The 22390-nt window shown below is 44.0% G+C and overlaps 1 long non-coding RNA gene across 3 annotated transcripts in view; it reads right to left on the reverse strand.

The window, feature by feature from the left end:
• Positions 1-1559: 1559 nt before the first annotated feature.
• LOC148001668 (uncharacterized) overlaps positions 1560-22390 on the reverse strand; it is a 51117-nt gene continuing 30286 nt past the window's right edge. The window contains exons 2-4 of one of the 3 annotated variants that reach the window (XR_015636004.1): positions 3532-3720; positions 2735-2968; positions 1560-2231 (exon numbers count right to left, since the gene is read on the reverse strand). This is a non-coding gene — a long non-coding RNA (uncharacterized LOC148001668). Of the gene's footprint in view, positions 2232-2734; positions 2969-3083; positions 3205-3531; positions 5284-22390 lie in introns of those variants that run through there. The other 2 variants (XR_015636003.1, XR_015636002.1) reach the window with 2 other exon arrangements.

The following is a 22390-nucleotide window of genomic DNA, read 5'->3' on the forward strand; positions in this document are numbered from 1 at the left end:
GGATGGCCGTCTAGGAGGTGGGGCAGAGAGCAGCTTATACTGGAAAGGGTTTCCATTGGGGCAGGACAGGAGAGGCATTTGAACCAAATCAGAAAGGAAAATGGAGTCTTGGGCATGGTAGGCAGCGCTCGGTGTAACAATGTATCCTTAGGTGAGCAGCTGTGAATTGGCAGCTTGGCTTTTAACACTGACTTCATTATCCTGCTCCATAAGGAGTACTTTTAAAGTAACAAGTCCTATAGATTCCTGCAGTTATGTGTCAACTGGCACTTTTCCTTTTTTTCAATACCCCAGCCTCTCCCCAGCTCCTTGACCAATGTGAACCAGACAAGGAAAAGACAAGAAGCAGGGTCCTTAAGCTGAGTGAAGACTTTTGAGCAAGTTGCAGCAAAAGAATTGATGTGGGAGTGGTTGAGGGCCTTAGGTTTTCAGTGGACAGCCTCAAAGGCCCGGTGAACATGGACTAACCATTAACTTACTTTGCTGGAAGCAATGGGATGATCCTAGTGGTGGATACTTGGCAGGTAAATGAAATGCTATTTGGGTCCTCACTGAAGCCTCATTAAGAGGTTATGTAATAAAGGAAGACACTCTGGGGATAGCAAGGCCACTGGATGCCTCTCAACACTATGACCTTCCCACCTCGCGGGTGTGGCCACCAGCTCTTTCCACCAAGTGCAGGGGCTGCCTGCTCAGGACCTTCCTTTACCACAGAGAAGTTGCCAGTTGACTTTCCTCCCCATGGGGAGAATCATGAGGAAGTTCAGTTGGGGTCAAAGAGGTTTGTTTTCTTCTTCCAGGGCTTAATCTACAAACCAAGTTGTTCTGCCAAAAGGCAGGAAATGCTAATTGTCTGTCGGCATTTCTGTTTCCCTAACACAAGCACCCTCTTAGGGCCTGTGCCTGAGCCACACTTAAACTTCACGTAGGTATTTGTTTTTTCCTGGACCGGTGGCTGGATCAAGGCCTGAATCTATGAAACCATTTGTGAGAATTTCTAGGTGAAGGTGGTTGTCAGGTGGATGGTACTGAGTTAAGCTGAGGTCAACCAGTCCCTTTCAGGCCTGCTGTTCTCTAAGTACTGTAACTATGTTGCTGACATTTTACTACCAGTAAGTAAGTAAGTAAGTAAGTAAGTAAGTAAATAAATAAATAAATAAATACAAACAAGGTTCAAGGTTGAAATTCTCCAATGAAGAACTGAAGAACAGGCATCCTGTTAGTGAGCCTGGATTGTGCGTGATCTGGCCTGGGTCTAGTAACAGTATCTCAAATGTGAAGGTTTATTAAAAATAGGGCTCCAGGGGTTGGAGAGTTGGCCCATCATTTAAGAGCATTTGCTGCTCTTTCAGAGGACCCCAGTTCAGTTCCCGGCATCCCAGTTGGGTGGCCCACAATCATTCATAACTCTGGATCCTGGCATCAGCACACACGTGGTATCCACTCACACACACACACACACACACACACACACAGAGAGAGAGAGAGAGAGAGAGAGAGAGAGAGAGAGAGAGAGAGAGAAAAGAGAGAGGGACTCATATTTTTTAATTATTTTTTTTAATAGAACTCCCAAAGTATTGATAAACTTCTGGTTGTTTCTTTGGGCAATTAAAACTGCAATGTACTATTTAAATGCAAAAACATATTAGATGTTAAGGGGGTCATAGTGAGAAAAGTGGTATCTAGACAGAAAGTCAAATGAAAATCATGGAGTCATAAATCAATGCTGTCCTCTTGTTTGCTGAATGAGGACAGTATACAGTGACAAAAACTCGTCCTGTAGTGAGCCAAAGTCACAAGTCCTCTTGTCTGCACAGTTGAATGTGCTGCAGATGATTTGAGGCCATTGTGCCTTCTCCTTGCTTGCACATTTGTTACTTCATATTTACCAAGATTCCCAGTGAGGCTCCACTGAAGGGCACGGCTCTCTGGACTGCCTTCAACATTACCCAACTTTATCATCATCAGCATCAGCATCAGCATCACCATCATCATCATCATCATCATCATCATCATCATAGTTGACCTCTATGGTCAACTTGAGCATAACTGTAAAGAGTTCAGAATCCCCTAAGCAATTTCCTTTATACCCATGACCTCTTCCTTGGACTTCATTTCTCCTCAGCTCCTAGGGGTTCCATCTTTTAAACTCTTATTTTCACTTTAGTATGGCATCGTGCTTGGCCCTTGCCTTTGTGCCCTTTGGAATCTTCGTCTTTGTCAGCCGGCATCTGGTAAGAGACAATGCGTAGTTGGGTGACGTGGTGACTCTGCTAAAATGAGCAGTGCTTCTGAGGAGAGCATAGGAAACCAGCTCCCTCCAAATGTGAGATATGCATTTGTTAGCTTGAAGGACAGCCACCATCTCCTCTAGATTCTCCCATCAAGGTATTCAGTCCTGATGTCTTCATACCAGGAGAATGAAAGGTCATTCCCATGGGTTAGGAATGGCTGTCTTTTCTTTTCTTTTTTTAATACATGAATGATATGAAGAGTCTCAATGGTATTTTACACATGCATTTAATATTCTTTAATCATGGACACCTTTTAATCACCCACCCTTCCTAGTCCCCCCTTTCTCTCCTCTTTCCCTCTCATATCCCAACACTTCCCCCTTCTACTTTCCTTTTTTTTTATTCTCACCTGCTATTTCACACAGGAGATAAAGCACTCGATGTTTATTTCTATAGAAATGACTTATTTCACTGCCATGAGGTTCCCAGGTCCCACCTACCTTTCTGCAAATGGCGCCGCTTCAATCTTGCTTATGCTTGAATGAGTCTGTGACATAGGGACACCACAGTTACTTCATTTGTCTGCTTGATGGACACCTGGGTGGATCCCACACCTCAGCCCCTGTGGCTACTGCGGCTGTGAACACGAGTGTGCCGGTAGCTCTGTCATATGACGACTCTGGGGCACATAGACCCAGACGTGCTTAATTCGAGTCATGTGGACCAGTGCGTATCTGAAAACGGTAAATGCATATTAATTAATGTCTAGAAGAAGACTGTGAGAGCTGAAGGAAGTCAGAAGGCTTTGGCGACTGCAGCATCAAAGAATGAACACTAAATGAGACTCACTACGGAATTCTGAATTCAAATATATTCTGCACTCTTAAGGATCGTTAAAAGTAAATGTGATAATGTCCTCATCCAAGTCACTCGAAGTTCTTATTGCTCTGAAAACTGAACCTCACACTGTGCATAGCCAAGCTGTCTTCAGGGGGAAGGGAATTTTGCTTTACAGGAAGTGGTTTTTATTACCTCCCCGCCCCCAGAAATTACAGGGAAAGGGCAAAAGCAAGCTGTCCCGTACAAAAATAATTATTGTAGTATCAGCATAAAGCTTGACTACAGACAGCACCGGCATGCTTTGTGTTCAAAGCATTATCTTTACAACAATGAGTATCTTCCAGAATAATTATGGGTTTTACCGAAAATGCTTCCCTTCAGTGACACAAATGTGAGCGAGTTTATAAACAATGACTCATGATCACTTACGACTCAAACAAGCCAGTTGCGTGCATACCTTTTATTCAGGGCTGGTAATGCCTTCCAGAAATCTCTTTGGATTCTCCGCCTCTGTCAACCAATTGGCTTCATGGCCATTGAGTCCATAAAGCTCAGGAATCCACCGCAGCTCGGTTCACAATGAGGTCGACCACCTGACACGAAGCCGTGTGCAGACGTGACAATCCCTCCGCGGGACCGTGCTAACCTGACCCAACAGGACGCATTAGTGGAATACAATTGCGGGCTTACGGAGTGAGTCCAGCGAGCCACTGAACACGAGGTATCTCCTAATTCCTCTGCTGTTTAAAGACTCGTTTGATTTGTTTGCCCAGTGAACATAAAAAATGTAGCAGCGAAATCAGAGGTTGTTCCGTCCACCTAAAATAACTGCCATTGCTTTCAGAACATTCTTGGTTTAGTTTTTATCTGAACAAATGGAGCTAGACAAACGTTTTAAAGCATAGCCAACAATACCGTTCCAACGACGAAAGAGTCTTCAAAAAATTTTTTAAAATGCTTTATAAAGGTGAGACTAACTTACACATCAAAGAACTTCCACCAAAGTACAAAAGTGCTATCCATTATTTCTCAAAAGAAAATAACCCGAGACTACACTTAGTCAACCTGGATAACACCCTGGAAGGACATCTTGACTTCCCAACCCCATTTGACACAGAATAAAACTGAAGACCAAATAGGCGAACTGATTTAAAGGTAAACACAGGCCAGTGACTGCAGGAATCGACTTGGGAAGACTTGGGAAGTCACGTGGCTTCCCCTCCTTTACTCCTTTCACACAGAGCTCACTGTCCTCCTGTCTCCCTTCCAGAATCTTCTAACCCCCCCCCCCCAATCCCATGAGCCTAACCTTTCAATTCTCAAAGACTTCGACTTTTTTTCAGCGAACTATTACATTTAGAAAATAGTTGTTTGAGCTGGGGGTAGTGGCCAGCATCTCACGGTACTTGGGAGGCTGAGGTTTGAGGCCCACTTGGTCTACATAGTGAGTTCCAAGCCAGCCAGGCTACACAGTGACACTCTGTCTCGATAAAAATTCAAGAGAAAAATAATTTTTAAAACTAGCGTGTGGTCTTAACCCAAAGTGCAGCTATGCCATATTAAGCACACACCACCTAACAAAAGGAGTCTCTGTTCAATTGGTTCGGGGAATTTAAGGATGAGCAAGGGTCCCTTCTCTGTCAGAGAGTCCCAGGCCTTTCATGTTGTGTACTTCAGGAGTCTTCAAACACACATCTTCCAATCTTACTCAATTACATTCGATTTACGTTGTAAATACTTGAGGAAATGAACACAATTCAAGATCTCTACGGCAGGCGCTAACTCCAGAGATAGAAGTGCTTTACAGAGATGAATGGGATTGCCACATGGAGATTTTGAAACATCTGTAGTAGAAAATAAAACTGTTTACCCCATGAAAACGGAAAGGATTCAGAGTCTGCATTCATAACTGATTTTCAGAATATCAAAAATTGTGGAGGGGATAAATCTTAAGCACGCCTTCCATATACTGTAGGCTGAGCTGTGAGAGCAGGAGACCCATGGACTCTCTCGGACAGTAGCTGCATTGTCTCGTATCTGTACCCACTTTCTTATGGTGATGGGCTCGCACTCATTGGGCCCTTGTTGCATTCTAGGCTGGCAGGGGTCTTCTATGTTATTTACAAAAGCCCTGTGAGATAGAGCCAATGCTCCTATACGATTGGATACTACGATGTACACCCAAGTCAGTCTTGTGTGCAGGTTTCTGCTGTTCACCTCACCGTGACACACAAAGCCAAGTGGCCTAAGTTCCAATAAGTCAAACGCAAGCTGCATTCTCCCCTTTACACTACAATCCCAGAGTTTCACAACTTAAACTTCTACTTAAATTTCAAAATTGTTTTTTCATCTCTTTTCTTTAAGGAGAGGAAACAGAGGACACTTGTTTAAACTTCTCCTTAAACAAGATTTCATATTAGATGACAGCACATCCAGTGTCCCCCAGAGTTCACTGTTACCTCCCTTTACCACTGGGCACCTTAGCACTGTTGAGGTATTCGATTTCGAATGGGAAGCAGAGAGACAGTGAGGACTTGAGCATCTCAATCAAGGGCTAACTTCTAAAGCCTTAAACACAATCGAATTTGAAACTCAACGCGACATTGTCTCAAGTAAGTCCTAACAGTCGCCCTCCACCCTGAAGAGATCAGACAATGGGAACTTGAAACATTTATCTAGCATTTGGCCAACAAACAGGAATAAAAGACGTCAGAAGGTGCTAAAGCACAACAGTAACAATAGAAATGTGAGAGGATTTGTGGGAGCTGGCTGTCTTGTTCTCACGGGCGGGGAGGGGGAGGGGCAGGATGAAGGGGATGGGGGAGGGGCAGGACGGGGGGGGGGGGGTGATTGCAGAGGATATGCTGTGTTTCATTTATCTGGAGCTACTGTTTACTTTGGTCTGTTTTCGCTTCCTCTCCTCTCTTACTTCCTACTTAACATGTCTCATTGAACTCCTGCCGTGTCAACATTTAAGGGCCTCATTTAGCAGCTACATTGTGTCCACTTCCCGGTGTTACCAAATATATCACCTTTGTCCGCTTTGAAAATAAGTTTGAATTAAACACCGCTATTAAACTAAGAGGGTGCCTGAGCTCTCCCCATCTTTACTCCTCTTCTCATGCTCAACCTCCACGCTTTCTAAACAAACCATGAGAAATCACCGTCTGCTCAGAGTGATCCTGAGCTTTTGTCTGTGTCAGTCCCCTACCCTCGGTCAGTCTGTCTGTCAGCTCCCCCCAACCACCCCTCCCCCTCCCGTGACTCCATAAAGCCAGAGAACAGACAGGAATGGATGTACCAATTCCACCCTCTCGCCCCTGAATCAGCTCTCACTTTGGGTAATCTCTGTGGAGTCTGTATTTTCTCCTACTTGACAATTTCCATCATTTATTCTGGATCCTTATTAATCAGATATAGGATGTTCGGAATTGACTATTACCTAGTTTGTTATCTGTGCTTTCATGAGGGGGAAAGAGCCTTGACTGTATCTTCTAAGTTCCCCACAGACTTTCTCATCCTGCTATATTTATAATTTCTAATATACCATTTTTGGGGGGTTGGGGATTTGGCTCAGTGGTAGAGTGCTTACCTAGCAAGCGCAAGGTCCTGGGTTCGGTCCCCAGCTCCAAAAAAAAAAAAAAATATATATATATATATATATATATATATATATATACCTTTTTTTTGTAGCTTTTCTTTCTCCATAGCCACTTGGTCTCCATGCCCCAGCCACCCACCCACCCCACATCACATTATTTTATCTATAAGGAGGTTGGGATGTTAGGTCCTCTTGATCTTCTCTTTGCACCATCTCTAGTGAAATTGCAAACCTATATGGACAGTATTTTAGTCCATAATGCCTGAGGTTTCTTTCTTTTTTAAAAAAGATGTATTCATTATATATAAGTACACTATAGCTGTCTTCAGACAAAACAAGATCAGGCGCATTCAGGGTGATATGGCCATAGACTATAGCTGTCTTCAGACACACCAGAAGAAGGCATCAGATCTCATTACAGACGGTTGTGAGCCACCATGTAGTTTCTGGGATTTTAACTCAGGACCCCTGGAAGAGCAGTCAGTGCTCTTAACCAATAAGCCATCTCTCCAGCTCCCCCCGCCCCCCTGCCGAGGTTTCTTTTGAATGCTGAAATCTTTCTTCAAATCTATGACAGAGAGTACACAAAGACTCCGGATCCTCTCTCCTCTGCGTTCAAACCCATTGTCATGTAATTTTGCGTTTCCCCTGAACCAGAGAGACAGCTTGTAGCGCAGTTTGGTACAATTCAGTAGACTTAACAGTGTGTTGATTCTACACTTAGGCAGCAAGAAACCTCGTAAGATTTTGCATCTGTTCACTTTTTTTTTTTTTTTTTTTTGGTTCTTTTTTTTCGGAGCTGGGGACCGAACCCAGGGCCTTGCGCTTCCTAGGCAAGCGCTCTACCGCTGAGCTAAATCCCCAACCCCGCATGTGTTCACTTTTATCTCTGCCACTCCCGTTACCATGTATGTTAGTCTGCTGGACAGCCAGAAAAAAAGAGTGTCTCTGTGATTTCAACTAAGTTCTTCCTAGACTATGTGAAGCCCCAAAGCTCCTAAACACAAGAATAATTCTAGTTCAGGTCAAACACGACCACTTTGCAGACTAGCCTAGGCAAGAGAGCAGTCTATTTTTCCTAAGTAAGTCCTTCTGTCTGTGGTTGTTTGTAACATACTGTAACATGTATTGGTGTGATTGTAGCTGACACAGAGGTCATCATTAGCCAGGTGTGTACGATCTTATACACGCTATCCAAGCACTTAAGTGGTATGACTATGAAATGGAACCTCCTAGAAGCAACCTCAAGAAGACAAGAACACAGCCTGGTTTGCATTTTGAAAAGCCGCTCTAGCCGTGCAGGTGAGATTGAAAGTGGAATGGATAGCTTAGGTTTCTTGTGATATCAATACTGTATAGGAAATCACAGCACATGAAAATAAGGAGATCCAAGGGTTTATATCGGACCGGCCACAAACAGAGTGATTTTGAGACCAGAGCTACAGACAGAACAGTAAGGCATGAACAGTGGAGAAGAGACTCTCTTCTGAGGATGGAGATCGAGCCATGGTGGAGCACATCGGCCATCCCAGCAGTCATGACGCCGAAACGAGAGGCTTGGCATGCAAGACCAGCAGCCTGTGCTATGAGAAATTTGGGGGTGGGGGGCAGACTGGGTTATTCGAAATAAACAAACAACAACAAACGAATGGACAAACCAAGCAGAGGAAGAAGCAAGGAGAGTCGAAACCTTAAAGGCGAAGGAACAGTTTTCAAAAAGAGAAGGACCAATGATAGGAGTTGGTCTGAGCTGTCCCTTATTAGCATACCTGAGTATCAAAAGTGTAGAACCTACCAGGCATTTAAAGACCAAGAACTCAACACTGCACTGACAGCTACAAAGTTATTTTTCTAACTGATTTTAAATGAGGTGCCGGAGGTCCCACAATGAAGCAGAGCTTTAAAATACTTCTTAATGCACTTACTATAATAATTTCAAAAACCATAGAATCCCCAAGAAGTCTAGTGAAACTTAGGAGAAAGGGCAGGGAAATTATCATTAGCATACATAATTAGTTCTCTTGTCTTCCCAACTTCAGGTGAGAGAAGCAGTTCTCAACCTAGGGGTCACGAGATCAACCAACCCTTTCACAGGGGTTGCCTGAGGCCATCGGAAAACACGGATATTTACATTACAATTCATAAAGGTAGCAAAGCTACAGTTAAGGAAGTAGCACTGGGATAATTTTATGGTTGGGGGGTCACCACAACAGGGGAGCTAGCTGTATTAAAAGGTCACGGCGTTAGGAAGGTTGAGGAGGGCTGGGGATTTAGCTCAGTGGTAAAGCGCTTACCTAGGAAGCGCAAGGCCCTGGGTTCGGTCCCCAGCTCCGAAAAAAAAGAACAAAAAAAAAAAAAAAAAAGGAAGGTTGAGGAGCTCTGCTCTAGAACACACTGGTGCGGATGCCATAAACCTAAGGCCTCTCTCTCTCTCTCTCTCTCTCTCTCTCTCTCTCTCTCTCTCTCTCTCTCATCTATCTATCTCTCTCAGGACACTATGGGTCCTGATCCAGGCCAAATGCACAGGGACTTACAGAGCCCTGCTTTCTGTTCTGATAAAGACCCTGCTTTACTCTTATCCCCCAACCGAGAGTAAGCGTAGTTAAATGTGTCTGCTGTGTTGAGGTTGTTTTGCTCGCTTAAGCGAAGTAAGTTACTGGAAGAACTTATTCCATAAGCTTCCCCCTTATAAAGGAGTGTGAATTCAAACAAGTCCATGCTACTATTTAAAACCCGCTGAGATGGGGATTTCCTGACTCTTAGTATAAGCTATTTTTTAAATCCTACACTGGAACAAGTTTGGGTTTTTTTTTAAGATTTATTTATTTATTATATATGAGTACACTGTCGCTGTTTTCAGGCACACCGGAAGAGGGCATCAGATCTCATCACAGGTGGTTGTGAGCCACCATGTGGTTGCTGGGAATTGAACTCAGAACCTCTGGAAGAGCAGTCAGTGCTCTTAACCGCTGAGCCAACTTCCCAGCCCTAAGCTTTTTTTTTTTTTTTTTTTTTACCAGCAAGTAAATATCAGGTGACCGTGGGCCCTGTGTGTAATCAACTAATCACTAAAGGTAACACACCGTTCTCTTTGAAAAACCCTCCTGAAGGAGGAGAAGACAGGAACTGCTTGAAGAGGACAGTGTGTCAACCATCTCAAAAAAAAAAAAAAAAAAAAAACAAAACAAAACAAAACAAAAAACGCTTCCTAGGCCCCAGCAGAACATCTAGGAATGGGAGCCATTTACTTAAAATTTCACATGAGACAGAGAAGCTCCCTTGGTTAGGGCGAGTCAAGGGAGTGTCTCACACTTTTTACCATCTGCCTTTCTGCTGCTTAGACCCTTTCATACAGTATCTGTCTTCTAGTGGTCTTAGGAGACCCCTGTGCCCTCCAAGAGGTCGCGACCCACAGGTTGAGAATCACTGCTCTAAGTGCTAGCAGCATCCTCCCAAGAATACAAGGCATCTGTAAGTAGTCTCTTCATGCCACCAGCTGATATTTACGCCATGTGGTAGGACTTATCCACAGAAGGTAAATGCTACCCACTCTCATTCAACTACAACCCTAAACGCATTCCCAGTGCGAACTATTTCCAAACGGAACCGTTGAACCTTAGGGTCAGGTGGAAAGGGATTTTATCTCAGGCTCACTCATTTCTTTCTCTTGAGTGCACCCTTAAAGATTCTGACAGTTAAGAACAGGAACTGTTTCAGGGTGCCTGTGCCCATTGGTGAAGCCAATAGCAAAGCCCAGGTCGGGCTGGTCCAGCAGGGAACAACGGAAATCTCGTGGGTACCAGAACCAGAACTGAAGCCCTCGGTTCTGGTACTTCCTTTTCGAACAGCCAGCTTCCGATTTTAAGGACGTGTGATTGACGGCTCTCCACCACCGGGGAAAAAAATCCCTAAGATAAAACATCTTACATGAGAAAACATTAATCTTGGCCGAGTTTCATTCCGTGGCTGCTGGTCCTATCACTTTGGCCCTGTGGCAAGGAAGTACATCACCACAGAAGTTCATGGCAGAGGAAGATGCCTCACCTATGGTGGCCAGTAAGCAGAAGGAGGGAGGAATGAGAAGGGAAAGAGCTGGGGCTCCACTATCATGGCGACGGGCATGCTCCCAGTGACCTGATGTCCTCGTACAATGTTCCTTCTCTTAAGGGTTCCAACAGTACCCCAACCTGGGGGCAAAATCTTCAACAAATGAGCCTTTTAATGACCATTCTAGACCACGGGCTCTGCATTCCTGTGAACTGGCCTCTTTAACTCAGTCCTCTTTTCATGGGAGCGGACTGACCCGGCTCGAGCTAGATTTACACAGCTGTACTCAGGGATCTGCGGCTAGTAACAGGGTCCTGGTGCCTGGGCGTCAGGCAAAACGCCTACTGTCCCTTCAGGGTCACGGGGATTTCTAGCCTTACCTCAACCTGGAACCAGGCTGCTTTTCACAGTCGCTAGCAAAAGAAGTTCTTGTCTAATAACACCAGCAAAAAGTCAGCCCTAGCGTGGCTCAGTCACCTTGGGTGATGAGCACAGCTCTTATCCATCATGTAGTCCTGGTACGAATCTTGTGTCCTCCCATAATAAACATTTCATCAAAGTCCCTAGAGTGTGTGGGGTTAGTGATATTCATAGTGTGAGTTGGATGGTATGCAGTTGGAATGAGTCTCCAAAAAAAACAAAAAAACAAAAACAAAAACAAAAAAAAAAAGAAACCAAAAAGATAATTTTTAGAAGAGAAACGGGGATGCTAGATGCACAATAAAACCTTTATGTCAGGGGCTGGAGAGATGGCTCAGCGGTTAAGACCACTGACTGCTTTCTAGAGGTCCTGAGTTCAAATCCCAGCAACCACATGGTGGCTCACAGCCATCTGTAATGGGATCCCTCTTCTGACAAGCAGGTGATAGAGCACTCATATACATAAACTAAATAAAACATCTTTAAAAAAACTATATGTCTTCCAGTTTGTAAAACATATTCCTCAGTGCTTAGAACATAACAGGAACTTTAAGACAGTAGACGAAAGAGTCATGGTGGTATTTCTGAGGCCTAAATGCATGATGTTGCCTTGGATCAGTCAGATCATTGACAGTTATTTCAGTAGATATTTTGCCGTCTGCTCTGTGACTTTATGGTCTGTCTAACTGATAATGCCAGTGCTGTGATTATTAGTAAGAAATAGTAAGTAGACAAAACACACTTGGTGACTGAGAAAACTGACGCCTGGGTGTGACGAATCACATTGTGTCCTGATGCATGGGTGGTGGTGAAGCGACCTGCGGGAGACCTTGCTTATGTTCTGTTGAGCCACCATGAGGCTCCAGTGAACAAATCCGTGCCATTTCACTCTCGACGAGGGACCCATGGTACCTGCTCCGGGCACTGGACCTTTGAGGACTTTTGTGTGGCCTGTCCTTCCCGCCTGCAGTGAGAGCTTCTCCTTTCTGGCCACTACTCCAGACTCACTCATCCCTTCAAGCACTCTGTCCGCTACTTACAGTGGCTGGCGAGACAGGATAAATACATCGAATCGTGTGTGTATAACACTGATCTGATGCTTTAAAGTGTATTTGTACTATCTCCTGTACTTTGGTGATTGGAAAGTACAAATGAAGCCCCATCTTAGCTTCTCTCAGCAAACAGCCAACCTTTTTCCTTCTCCTCTTCTCCTGCCTCCCCCCTCCCCCCCATCCCACTTAGCCTAAACGTCCTGTCCTCTGGGATTCCTTTCATGACCCAAAATTTAGGACAGGATCCTCCCGGCCTTTCTAGAGCTTCCTTCGCCTTTCAGGTATGCTTTTCCTTGGTAAATATTGTCAGTGTAAAATCCTCAGCAAGTCTTTGATCTACTTACGAAGCCAAAAATAGCTCACAGGAAAAGACGGAGAGCCACTTCCCCCAATTGCGCTGTACTCACTAAAAGTGCACAAGGAGTTGGGCACCAAAAGGAAAAAGAGATTTCAGAGAATGGGGCACTTTGCCTCATGGTACCCTTAGCTCAAAGCTCGGGGGTCTACAACAGACAAAACAGCAAATGGCAACATTTGAAGAAACAAAAAGAAGTGGAGTTTGGCAAAAGCTTGCGGGATGGAAGAAAGATTGCTGGGGAGAAGGGGAGAAGGGGAGGGCTCGAGAGTGCTAACTGAACTTGAACAGTGGGCAGAGTATTGTTCAGGTATCTAGTTTGAATCTCTTGTAAATTTGTGTGGCTCACACGCTTCTTTCTTAAAGCAGAAGTTTTCCAGAAAGAACCTTAAAAGACTAAAAAGAAAAAAAAAAGAAATACAAAATGATTTGGTGAGGGTGGGTGAAGAAAGAAGAATGAGGTATAGCTAGAGTGTGACAAATTCTCCGGTTTCTACAGACATTCTAGAATGTCCCAGGGCTAACGTTATCACGGAGATCTGAGAGGTTCTGTAATGGACTGTATTTTGAAGAAGTGTTTTTAATTAAGTCAAACGCTCTAAGCTTTGATGAGAGGCTGAGAAATTTTACAGCTTTTATCCTCCGTGGCATCTCTCAAACAAATCTGGGATGTATTTCCTATGTTCCAGAAAACAATGCATTAGTGGCGTGAACCTTAATAAAGAGCTTGAAGGATCCTGTGTTTATCAAGCCGTTGCTCTGTGTACCTCGGTCGTAATGAATTGACGACTTCACAGGAACTTCATACGCTCTGGGAACGATTCTTGAACGTTGTACCCAGGGAGCCTAGTAATGTAATTTGAAGAAACTGTGTCCAGGGAACAGGAAAACAACACAAGCTGTTATCTCTTAGTGAGTCTGTTTTCTTGCAGAGAATTCTGAGAAAACAAAAGACATTTTGTTTGAAGTGTTTTTTCCCCTTTGTCTTTTATTTTCTTCAAGCCTGAGAGGAGAAAACAAAATATCCCTTTGAAGTATTTGCAAACTAAACATCTCTGAAGACTATATATCCAAAATATTTAGTAATTCTATTATTGGATAATCATTTACTTGGCATTACAAGTGCCTGGATATAGGTGGTGAGGAAGACACAGTGGAAATTGACCACCACCTGGGAGCAAGAAGATTCAGGCTCCACCAGTCCAGAGGACTTGGAATTTACATTGCAGCAGAAGCCCTGTGATTAGGGTGCTTACAGGCTTGAGAAATAGTGTTTTGTTTACACATTGGGATCATCATGGGCCTTGCTTGGTTTTTATTGTTGTTCTGAGATTAGAGTTCCAGACATTGTAACTTAATTTATGTGGGGTGCACTTGGGAATTAGGGTTTTCCCAAAGAGCCCAGGATTAATTCCAAGAAATGTGGAGTCTGAGAACCACTGCCTTGGGTTCAGTGAAGCCAGCCCATCCATCTGCGCCTTTGGCTGCCTACGGTCTGCCTTCGGTCTGACTGGTTATGGAAGACTTGCATTTCTGACCAGCTCCCAAGATGTGCTGATGCCTTTCCTTTCTCTGATGTTGTCTGCATCACTTTGCTGCAGCACAAGCAGATGCCACTGCAGCCATTGGTCAGGGGCTAGCTTATGCTCTCCAGTGCAATTAGTGTAACTGTGCCTGATGCTTGAGTCTAACATCTTTTAATAAATGAAAGCACAGACTTTGTCCATAAGAAAAGCTATCAGGAACAAGGGCACAGGTCTTTTTATTCTAATCTTAATTACTAATATTAACTCCCTTGTGGGACAAGGTGCCCTAGTGGTTAAGGGAATGGACTAACAATATTAAACTCTCACTACTTGTCACATAGTAATTTATTATATACACGTATTGGCATATATATATTATAATGCCATATAATGTCACACACACACACACACACACATACATGCACACATATGTATGATAGAAAATGGGCACAAAGGTTTCAAGAGGCAAATAATTCTGAAATACATGATCTTGGGAACTAACAGGAGTGCCATTGAGTCTGTAGAGAGGAGGTAACTCGAGCTGCAGAAGTTGCTGTGGCTGCTGTGGATGGCTGCTGTGGCTTACTTTTGTGGCTGGCTGCTGTGCCTGCTGTGATCTCCTGTGACTGCTGTGAGCTCCTGTGACTGCTGTCCTTGACAGCTGCCACCTGCTGCTATGACTGCTGCTGGGTCATAGATTCAGGATGTAGGGTTATTCAAGTAAGCCATATCAATAATTGAGACTGAACTGAACGAAGCCCCTAGAACAATCCGTTCTCTTCCAGTCCCTTGACCACTAGTGGTCAGGTAGGAGGTTGCTTTGTGGGTAGACACCAGTAGGACAGTAGGAGCCGCTACCATCACAGTGTTGGATGCCTATGGGCTAGCTCTTTCTGAGGTGGGGACGAAGGAGTTTCACCCTTTACTCGATCTGATATGTCTCATACGTTCTTGGCCTGGTTTTCCTAATAAAATTTTAATATGCCCTTGTGGCCCTATGTTTTCCATTAACTCTGATGATATATTTATAAGGGAGCATCCTTTCTACTTCCAGGAATAAATCATTTGTCAGTCTGTGTCAAGTAGATGATACTTAGATATGCCCTGATGGTCACATGTCCACCCAGGTGCAGAATCATCCTCTGTCCCCCAAAATGAATTCAGTAACTGCTTCTAAAATGGAGTCTATGGGACAAAGCACAGTTAGAAAAAAAATATGTTTTATATCATATGGAGTAACTTGAGACAGGGCACAGCCTAATCTCAACGCAGTAGTTTTCCATAAAGATTGGCGTGAGAATCATAAAGGGCTATCAACTAATGGGAAGCAGCCAGCAATCATTATTTACTAATAAAAAGCAGAAGAAAGAAACCTGAACCCAAACTCCTTCCAGAACTTTCCTCTGGCTCCTATTTATTATAAAAACTAATACTTTTTATCATTCCAGCTAAATTGAACCTTGAACTTAACCCAGAATAGAAGACAGACAGACTAGAAATAGGTTAACAGAAATGACAGTAACAGACACAAAGACTTCATAGAAGACTAATGTGACACTTCAGATACCCAGGGCTGGGCCCTAACCACAAACACAACACATGCTCAGAAGTTTCTGTTCAACTACATGAAACTGTAAAGTAGCCCTTTGTACTCACTGACACACTTCAAGACACGAAACCCGATGTAGCTAGTGGTCATTTATCACACTTTAGTTGCTGATTATTCAAACATCTTTCGTGCATTTAAAGAACGCCCTTCTGTATAAAGCTAGATACCCAGGGCCTTCTAACCAGTCTCCAGGTCAGCAACTTTCAGACTGGACATGCTGGTGTGGAAAGAGACCCTAAAGGAGGAGCAACCTTGGCTGAAGCATCTGCCTTCTCAGGAAGGCAGTGCCACCAGCATCCATAGCATAGAGGCCTGAGGACCAGGATCCCTGACAGCAAACTCCCCAAACACGCTAGGAAATTCAGGACTCTCTGCTCCCAAATTTTGATTTCTGTCCCAAAAAACTAAGTACCCTGCTGGGTTCAAACAGTCACCATCAGTATTCCGTAGAACTTCAGCTTCACCTGAATGCCAGGGGTTAATTAGATGATGATGATGAAGAAGAAGATGATGGTGGTGGTGGTGGTGGTGGTGGTGGTGATAATGGTGGTGGTGGTGGTGGTGATGATGATGATGATGATGATGATGATGATTATAAAGAAAAATTATCAACAGTGGTGGGAGGGATGGAGATGCTAACTCCCCTTCGTCATGAAGTAAGCGTGAATGCCCTCCGGAATTCCAATCAGACCCTGTTGTGCGATGCCCCAAAACAGTTGTGGGCAATGGAGGAGCCCGGTACCTATACCACTGCTAGCCCTCGGGACTATAAAGTTCCCAAGCACCAGCCATTGCTTACCCACTCCACCGAATGCTGCTAAGGAAGAAATGTTCTGCAGACCAACTTAATCGAGTTCTGTACATGTGTTCAGTGCCCTAAAAGAAGGTTAAGAACACTACGTGATCCGTACTATTCATGACTACCACGTAAATGTGAGAAGTCATCATGGTCCAGGGCCCTGGCAATTCACTCATCCGTTGCAAGGGTGCTTTTAGAATGTGGTTATATAAAAAGAAAATTGCACAGGGCGGGCTCCCTGTCACCAGGCTGGCTGTGCTTAGCTTGTTTCCCTGGTCTTTATGCTAACAAAAGGCTCGTGTTCTTTGGAACTTATCAGAAAAAGGCAGCAATTTTCTTTTCACTTATACATAAGCCATTTCATCCCCTGAGATTTAAGGAGATTTACTTCCATAATCTAGAAACCATTCTGTGGATCTGTTAACAGCAGTTTCTTTACAGTGTGACACAGAGAAGCTGCCTTTAAAGGTTTATTGCAGGAATGTTGGACTCCATGCTTCATAGGGGAGGAGTCACGCCCTTTGCTCCAATGAAGTGATAGGAAGTCTAAGAAGCCAGCATGCACACATTCAAAATGCCGGTTTAAAAAATGCATTATATTTTCCCTACACACAAAAAAATGTTTGAGACATCGAGTTAGGCTAGCCACCATTATCCCAGCGCATCTTGCAGGCAGAGCAGATTGTAGGTCGATGGTTTTGTGTCTGGGTTGATGTCGGAGTTCCACTGCTAGGAGCCAAGCACACATGGTTAGGATCCATGAGAAGGAGCCCATGCCTGACACTGCCCAGGTGGCCAGGAACCAGAGGCAGGACAGCCCAGAGACCTAGGATAGAATGAAACATAACTGACAAACAAACAAACAAACAAACACATGAATAAATAAGCCAGTGAAATGATTCCTAATGGTAGTCTGCTATACGCATAGACAGGTGCCTAGCCCAGTAGTCATGAGAGGCTGGTCATCCAGGAGCTGATGAGATCAAACATCAAGACCCACAGCCAAACACTAGGTGGAACCAGGGGAACCTGCAGAAAAGGGAGAGGAAAAATTGTAGGAACCAGATAGCCAGAGGACACCAGGACACAACCTACAGAATCAACTAAGCAGGGCTCATAAGTAACAAACTTAGACCCTATATGGCTCTGAGCTGGGCCCTCCACATATGTACCTTATGGTTGTGTAGCTTGGTTTCTTGTGGGACTCCCAACAGTGGGGTGTATGTGTCTCTGACTCCTTCTCCTGCCCTTGAGTCCCTACTGGGTTGCCAGGATTGACCTTGATGCAAGGGTTTCTGTCCAGTCTGGTTTTAACTTGTTAGGTCATGTTTAATGGAAATGTCTAGGAAACCTGGTTTCTTTCTTTCCTTCTTTCTTTCTTTCTTTCTTTCTTTCTTTTTTATGAAGGGAAATGGAGGAGGAGTGGATTTGGGGGAGAGTGGGAAGGTTGGAAGAAGAACTAGGAGGAATGGAGGGAGGAGAAACTATGGTGGGCATGTAATTTATGAGAGAAGAATTAGAGAAAAAAGAAAAGGAACTTATTAAAAGTTTCTGGAGTGAAGACGCAATGTATAAGAGAAGAATAAAAAAATAAATTTAAAGATGTTTGGGAATATATTTTAAAAGAAATTTCTTGGTTTTTTTTAAGATTTATTTTATTTATATGAGTACACTGTAGCTGTCATCAGACACACCGGAGGAGGACATCAGATCCTATTACAGATGGTTGTGAGCCACCATGTGGTTGCTGGGACTTGAACTCAGGAAGAGCAGCCAAAGAGAGTTGGCTCTTAACCCCTGAGCCAACTCTCCAGCCTGAAACTTCTTGTTTTAATAAGAGCCTCACCCTGTGTCATAGGTTTAAGAAACCTTTGCAATGACTATTCCTAGTTGTCAACTTGATTACATTTGGAATGAACTACAATCCAGAAATGGAGGGTATAGCTGTGACCCAGATCTTGAAAAAAATTAAATGTACAAAATGGAAACTGTACGATAAAGAGTAAAACTGAAAAGGGCTCCTAAGATGCTCTGTAGTGTCAGAAAATGTCCCTCGAGTTTAGAAATAGAAGCTCTGCAAAGCACTTGGCTTTTATTCTTTCCAAAGAAACTTGTACTGAGTTCCCGCTGTCTCCCAAGCTCTTTCCTAACCATCACTGCTGAGTACACCTTTGGGTAAAACAGACATAACCGTTGCTGTCACAGAACTTGCGGGACATGAAAAACTTCACATTTAATTATAATTATAATCAGTACCACAAGGCAAAGAACGAGGTGTAATTAGAAAATGACAGTGAACACTAATGCTGAGCTGGAAGACTTAGAGAAAGACACCAAGGAAGTAACATTTAAACTGAAGGTTGCAAATGTGTTATCCAGGCAGCTAGGGGCCAAAGAGCAAGGCAGGGCAGTTTTCAAGCAGAGAAAAGAACGTGGCAAAGTCCTTAAAGCAGGCATGTGTGGGTGTCTAAGGTGCTAGTTAGTTTCTTTTGTCAACTTGATGCAAGGTAGAGTTATTTAGAAGAGGAATTTCAAGTGAGAGCATGCCTCCAGTGAATTGTCTATAGACTACTCTGGGGACTTTTCTTAATTACTGATTGATGTGGACAAACCCAGCTCCTGAGGGCAGGGCCACTCCCGGACAGGTGGTCCTGGATGATATCAAAAATCAAGCTGAGGGAACTATGGGAGGTAAGTCAGTAAGCAGCACTCCTCTAAGTCTTCTGCTTTAGTTCCTGCTTCCGGTTCCTGCCTGGAGTTCCAGCCCGGACTTTCCTGGATGATGGAATACAAGCTGTAAGAAAAAAAAAAAAAAAACCCTTTCCTCCCCAAATTGCTCTTGATTATGATGTTCAGTATAGCAATAGACACTCTAACTATGACAGCAGGCTATTTGGAAGAATAGGTTTCCACAAGGGTGGCATAAGAGTGTGTGTGTGTGTGTGTGTGTGTGTGTGTGTGTGTGTGTGTGTGTGTGTGTGTGTGTGTGTGGTGTGTATATTCTTTTTCAAGACAAAAGAGACCTAATGCTTTACATGTGCTACCAAATCAGGGATGCTGATAGGACACTATTTTAAAGGAATAAACTAGAGAAAAGTCTTCACCAGCAAGGGGGGAAAATCATCTTTAAGAAATTTTCCAATAGAGAGGTTGCAAGTTTGAGGCGCATGGGACAGGGACAGTATTAGGAGGCAGCTGTCCTGTGCACCAGTGAACTTCAAAACTCACACCGGTAAACCTTGCACTTCGAAGGCCGAAGCAGGAATATTACTATGAATTAAAGGCCAACCTCGCTACCGAGTGGCTTTCGTTTCAACAAGCAAACAAACACAAGCCTTGCAAAGTGATGGCCCTTCTCTGTCTAAAGGACTGTAAGACTCTCCGTAGCTATGTGCAGTACCAATATACGGTGCAGACTTCTTCCAGACTTCACTGTGCTGTTCCTTAACTTGTATCTTTTGTATCCAGGCACCAACATTTCCCAAGTTGGGATTCCCTGTGGAGCTTTTAAACCTCCACTGCCCAGACTTTTGTAGGACTGATTAAAGAGTCTGAGGTAGGAGCAACCCCAGTACCAGCGTCTTTGACAGCTCTCCAAGCAGGTGCACTGTTTTGTACAAGTTAACAATCCCTGGGTAAAGATTCTGAACTCTTCAGTTTGGAGCTTTAAGAAAACATAGTGTGCAGACAGACTCTTCTCTCTTTAATAAAACTGGGTAGCTTAGCTTAGATTCTTTTCACTGTGTGTAGAGTTTTCAAATAATGTTGAAGACTTTTTTTCCACTAGGGTTAAATGTGACAGAACATAGATTAATGTCTCAGTGAGGAACAAATTCCTTTGCAAGCAAGTAACATTCTCTGCGCCCCCATTCCTACACAGATCCCCAGGGCAAAGAGCAGAGCCGTACATGAGCAACACTGTTTATATTAGTCTCCATCAGCAAGACCAGAGTTGTCAGGTGTCTGTTAAATTTAGGTTTAGGAAAATGACTGCTATTCCTTTGCCTGCGGCTCACTAAGCAATTAATGAGAGAAACTGATACTAAGACACAGCTTTTAAAATACTGTCCCCGTGTCCACCAACATTTTCTTCCTTTAAAGACCAATCTCCAATGCCCCATGCAAGACCCTTACACCTAGACAAAAGGTGAGCAAACAAGAGAAAAGCAAAGCAAATCTGATCGGTTCAAAGTTGCATGCCACAGGAGAGCTCTCAGAAGCATGGACCCAAATCGTTTGTTTTTAAAGCTGAGATTCCATGAAAAATGGGCAGCTGCGTAGGAACACACTTGAACAAAGGGGACTAAAGGAAAACGTCCGTAAGGCCTGTGCTTCTTCACAGACTTTCGGATAGCCCCTTCCTCTGAGAGATAGATAGGGCTGGAATGAGGGAGTGGTCAGACAGGTAGGTCATCGGGGCCTGGAGATGGCTCAGCAGGTAAAAGTGCTTGCCACACGACCCTGAGGACCTAAGCTCCACTCCTAGGTCTTGTGTTGGAAGACTCCTCAAAGTTGGCTTCTGGCTTCTACAGGAAAGAAAGGGGGAGAAGAAAGATGGGAATGGGAATGAGCTGGCCGCTAATTTGGGCTTTTATGGTAGACATTTTTTGTGAATCAGCCTTAGTGAATAACAAGGCTTTTTGGCCCTGCCAGTGCTGGCTGCCTCTTTCCTTTCAAATATGTTTTATACATTGGCTTTTATTCTCCCTCCCTCCCTTCCTCTCTCCTTCCTCCCTCCCTCCCTCCCTCCCTATCTCCCTCCCTCCCATCTCTCCCTTGCTCTCTTCTTCTGTCCCTCCCTCCATTTCTCTCTCACTCCCTTCCTTCCTCCGTTTCTTCCTTTATTTTAGTCTACTCTTTGCTCTTTAGATGTTGGGAATGGCCAGTAAGGCCGCATGCACAGTAGGCAAGAGCTCTGTCACTGAGCTCCATCCCCTTGAGAGGCATCATTTTGAGAGACACCTCACAAAGCTGCTCAGACTGGCCTTGAACTTGCTCTGCAATCCATCCAGACTGTCCTTGAACTTTCAGCCCTCCTGCCTCAGCTTCCTGGGTATCTGGGCTTACAGGGAAACACCTGCAGATACGTTTCACCGAGCAGATAAGTTGCAAAGAGTGCTCTGTTTGTATGAAGAAATACAACATATGTTTTGTATAAGCGAGTAAAGCAATTAATTTACTTTGATTCATAGTCAAGATTTTGCTGTCTGTTTCTACCTCTAAATCAATTTTAGAGTCTTCTTTTGGTCCTGTTCACTGTGTCTAGTTAGGTTCTCTTTAGGATGAGTACTGAATTTGAAACACACTGGCACCTTGTCATCTCAAGGAGTCCCCACCGGGCTGTCCTCTGAGCTGGTTTTTGCCTTTGGGGTCAGGCAGCAGCTCTTGGTCACTTTCCTAAGTCACTGCATGGAATGTTGTCTAAGCTGCAGTTGGTCCGTGCTTCCCCACTTCTGCTAGCAGAGCAAAACCAACTGGCCCATGGCTTTTCCCACAGCTCCCACACTCTTGAACAAAACATCCTACATGCAGATTCCTACTCCCATACACTTTCCTATTATTCTTCCCCAGCCCACCTCTGATTTTCATCCCAAGAATCTCTCCTTGTCTTCAAGTATCTGTTTCTTGAAAAAAACGATCTCATGACCCATATTTAGGGGCCAGACGTATGGCTCACTGGTTAAGAGCACTGGCTGCTCTTGCAGAGGACCCAGGTTTGATTCTCAGCATCCACAGGAGAGCTCACAACCATCTGTAACTCTCGTCCCAAGGGATAGGACACCCTTGTCTGGCATTTGTATGTCCACCAGACATACAAATGATGGCCAGACATAAATGCAGGCAAACTACCTACACGTATAAAATAAAAATTAAATTTAGAAAATAGTTTTTTTACCTGGTACATTC

Source organism: Rattus norvegicus, chromosome 13 (assembly GCF_021556685.1).
Source record: "Rattus norvegicus strain SHRSP/BbbUtx chromosome 13, alternate assembly SHRSP_T2T, whole genome shotgun sequence".
In the NCBI taxonomy this organism is placed as follows: domain Eukaryota; kingdom Metazoa; phylum Chordata; class Mammalia; order Rodentia; family Muridae; genus Rattus; species Rattus norvegicus.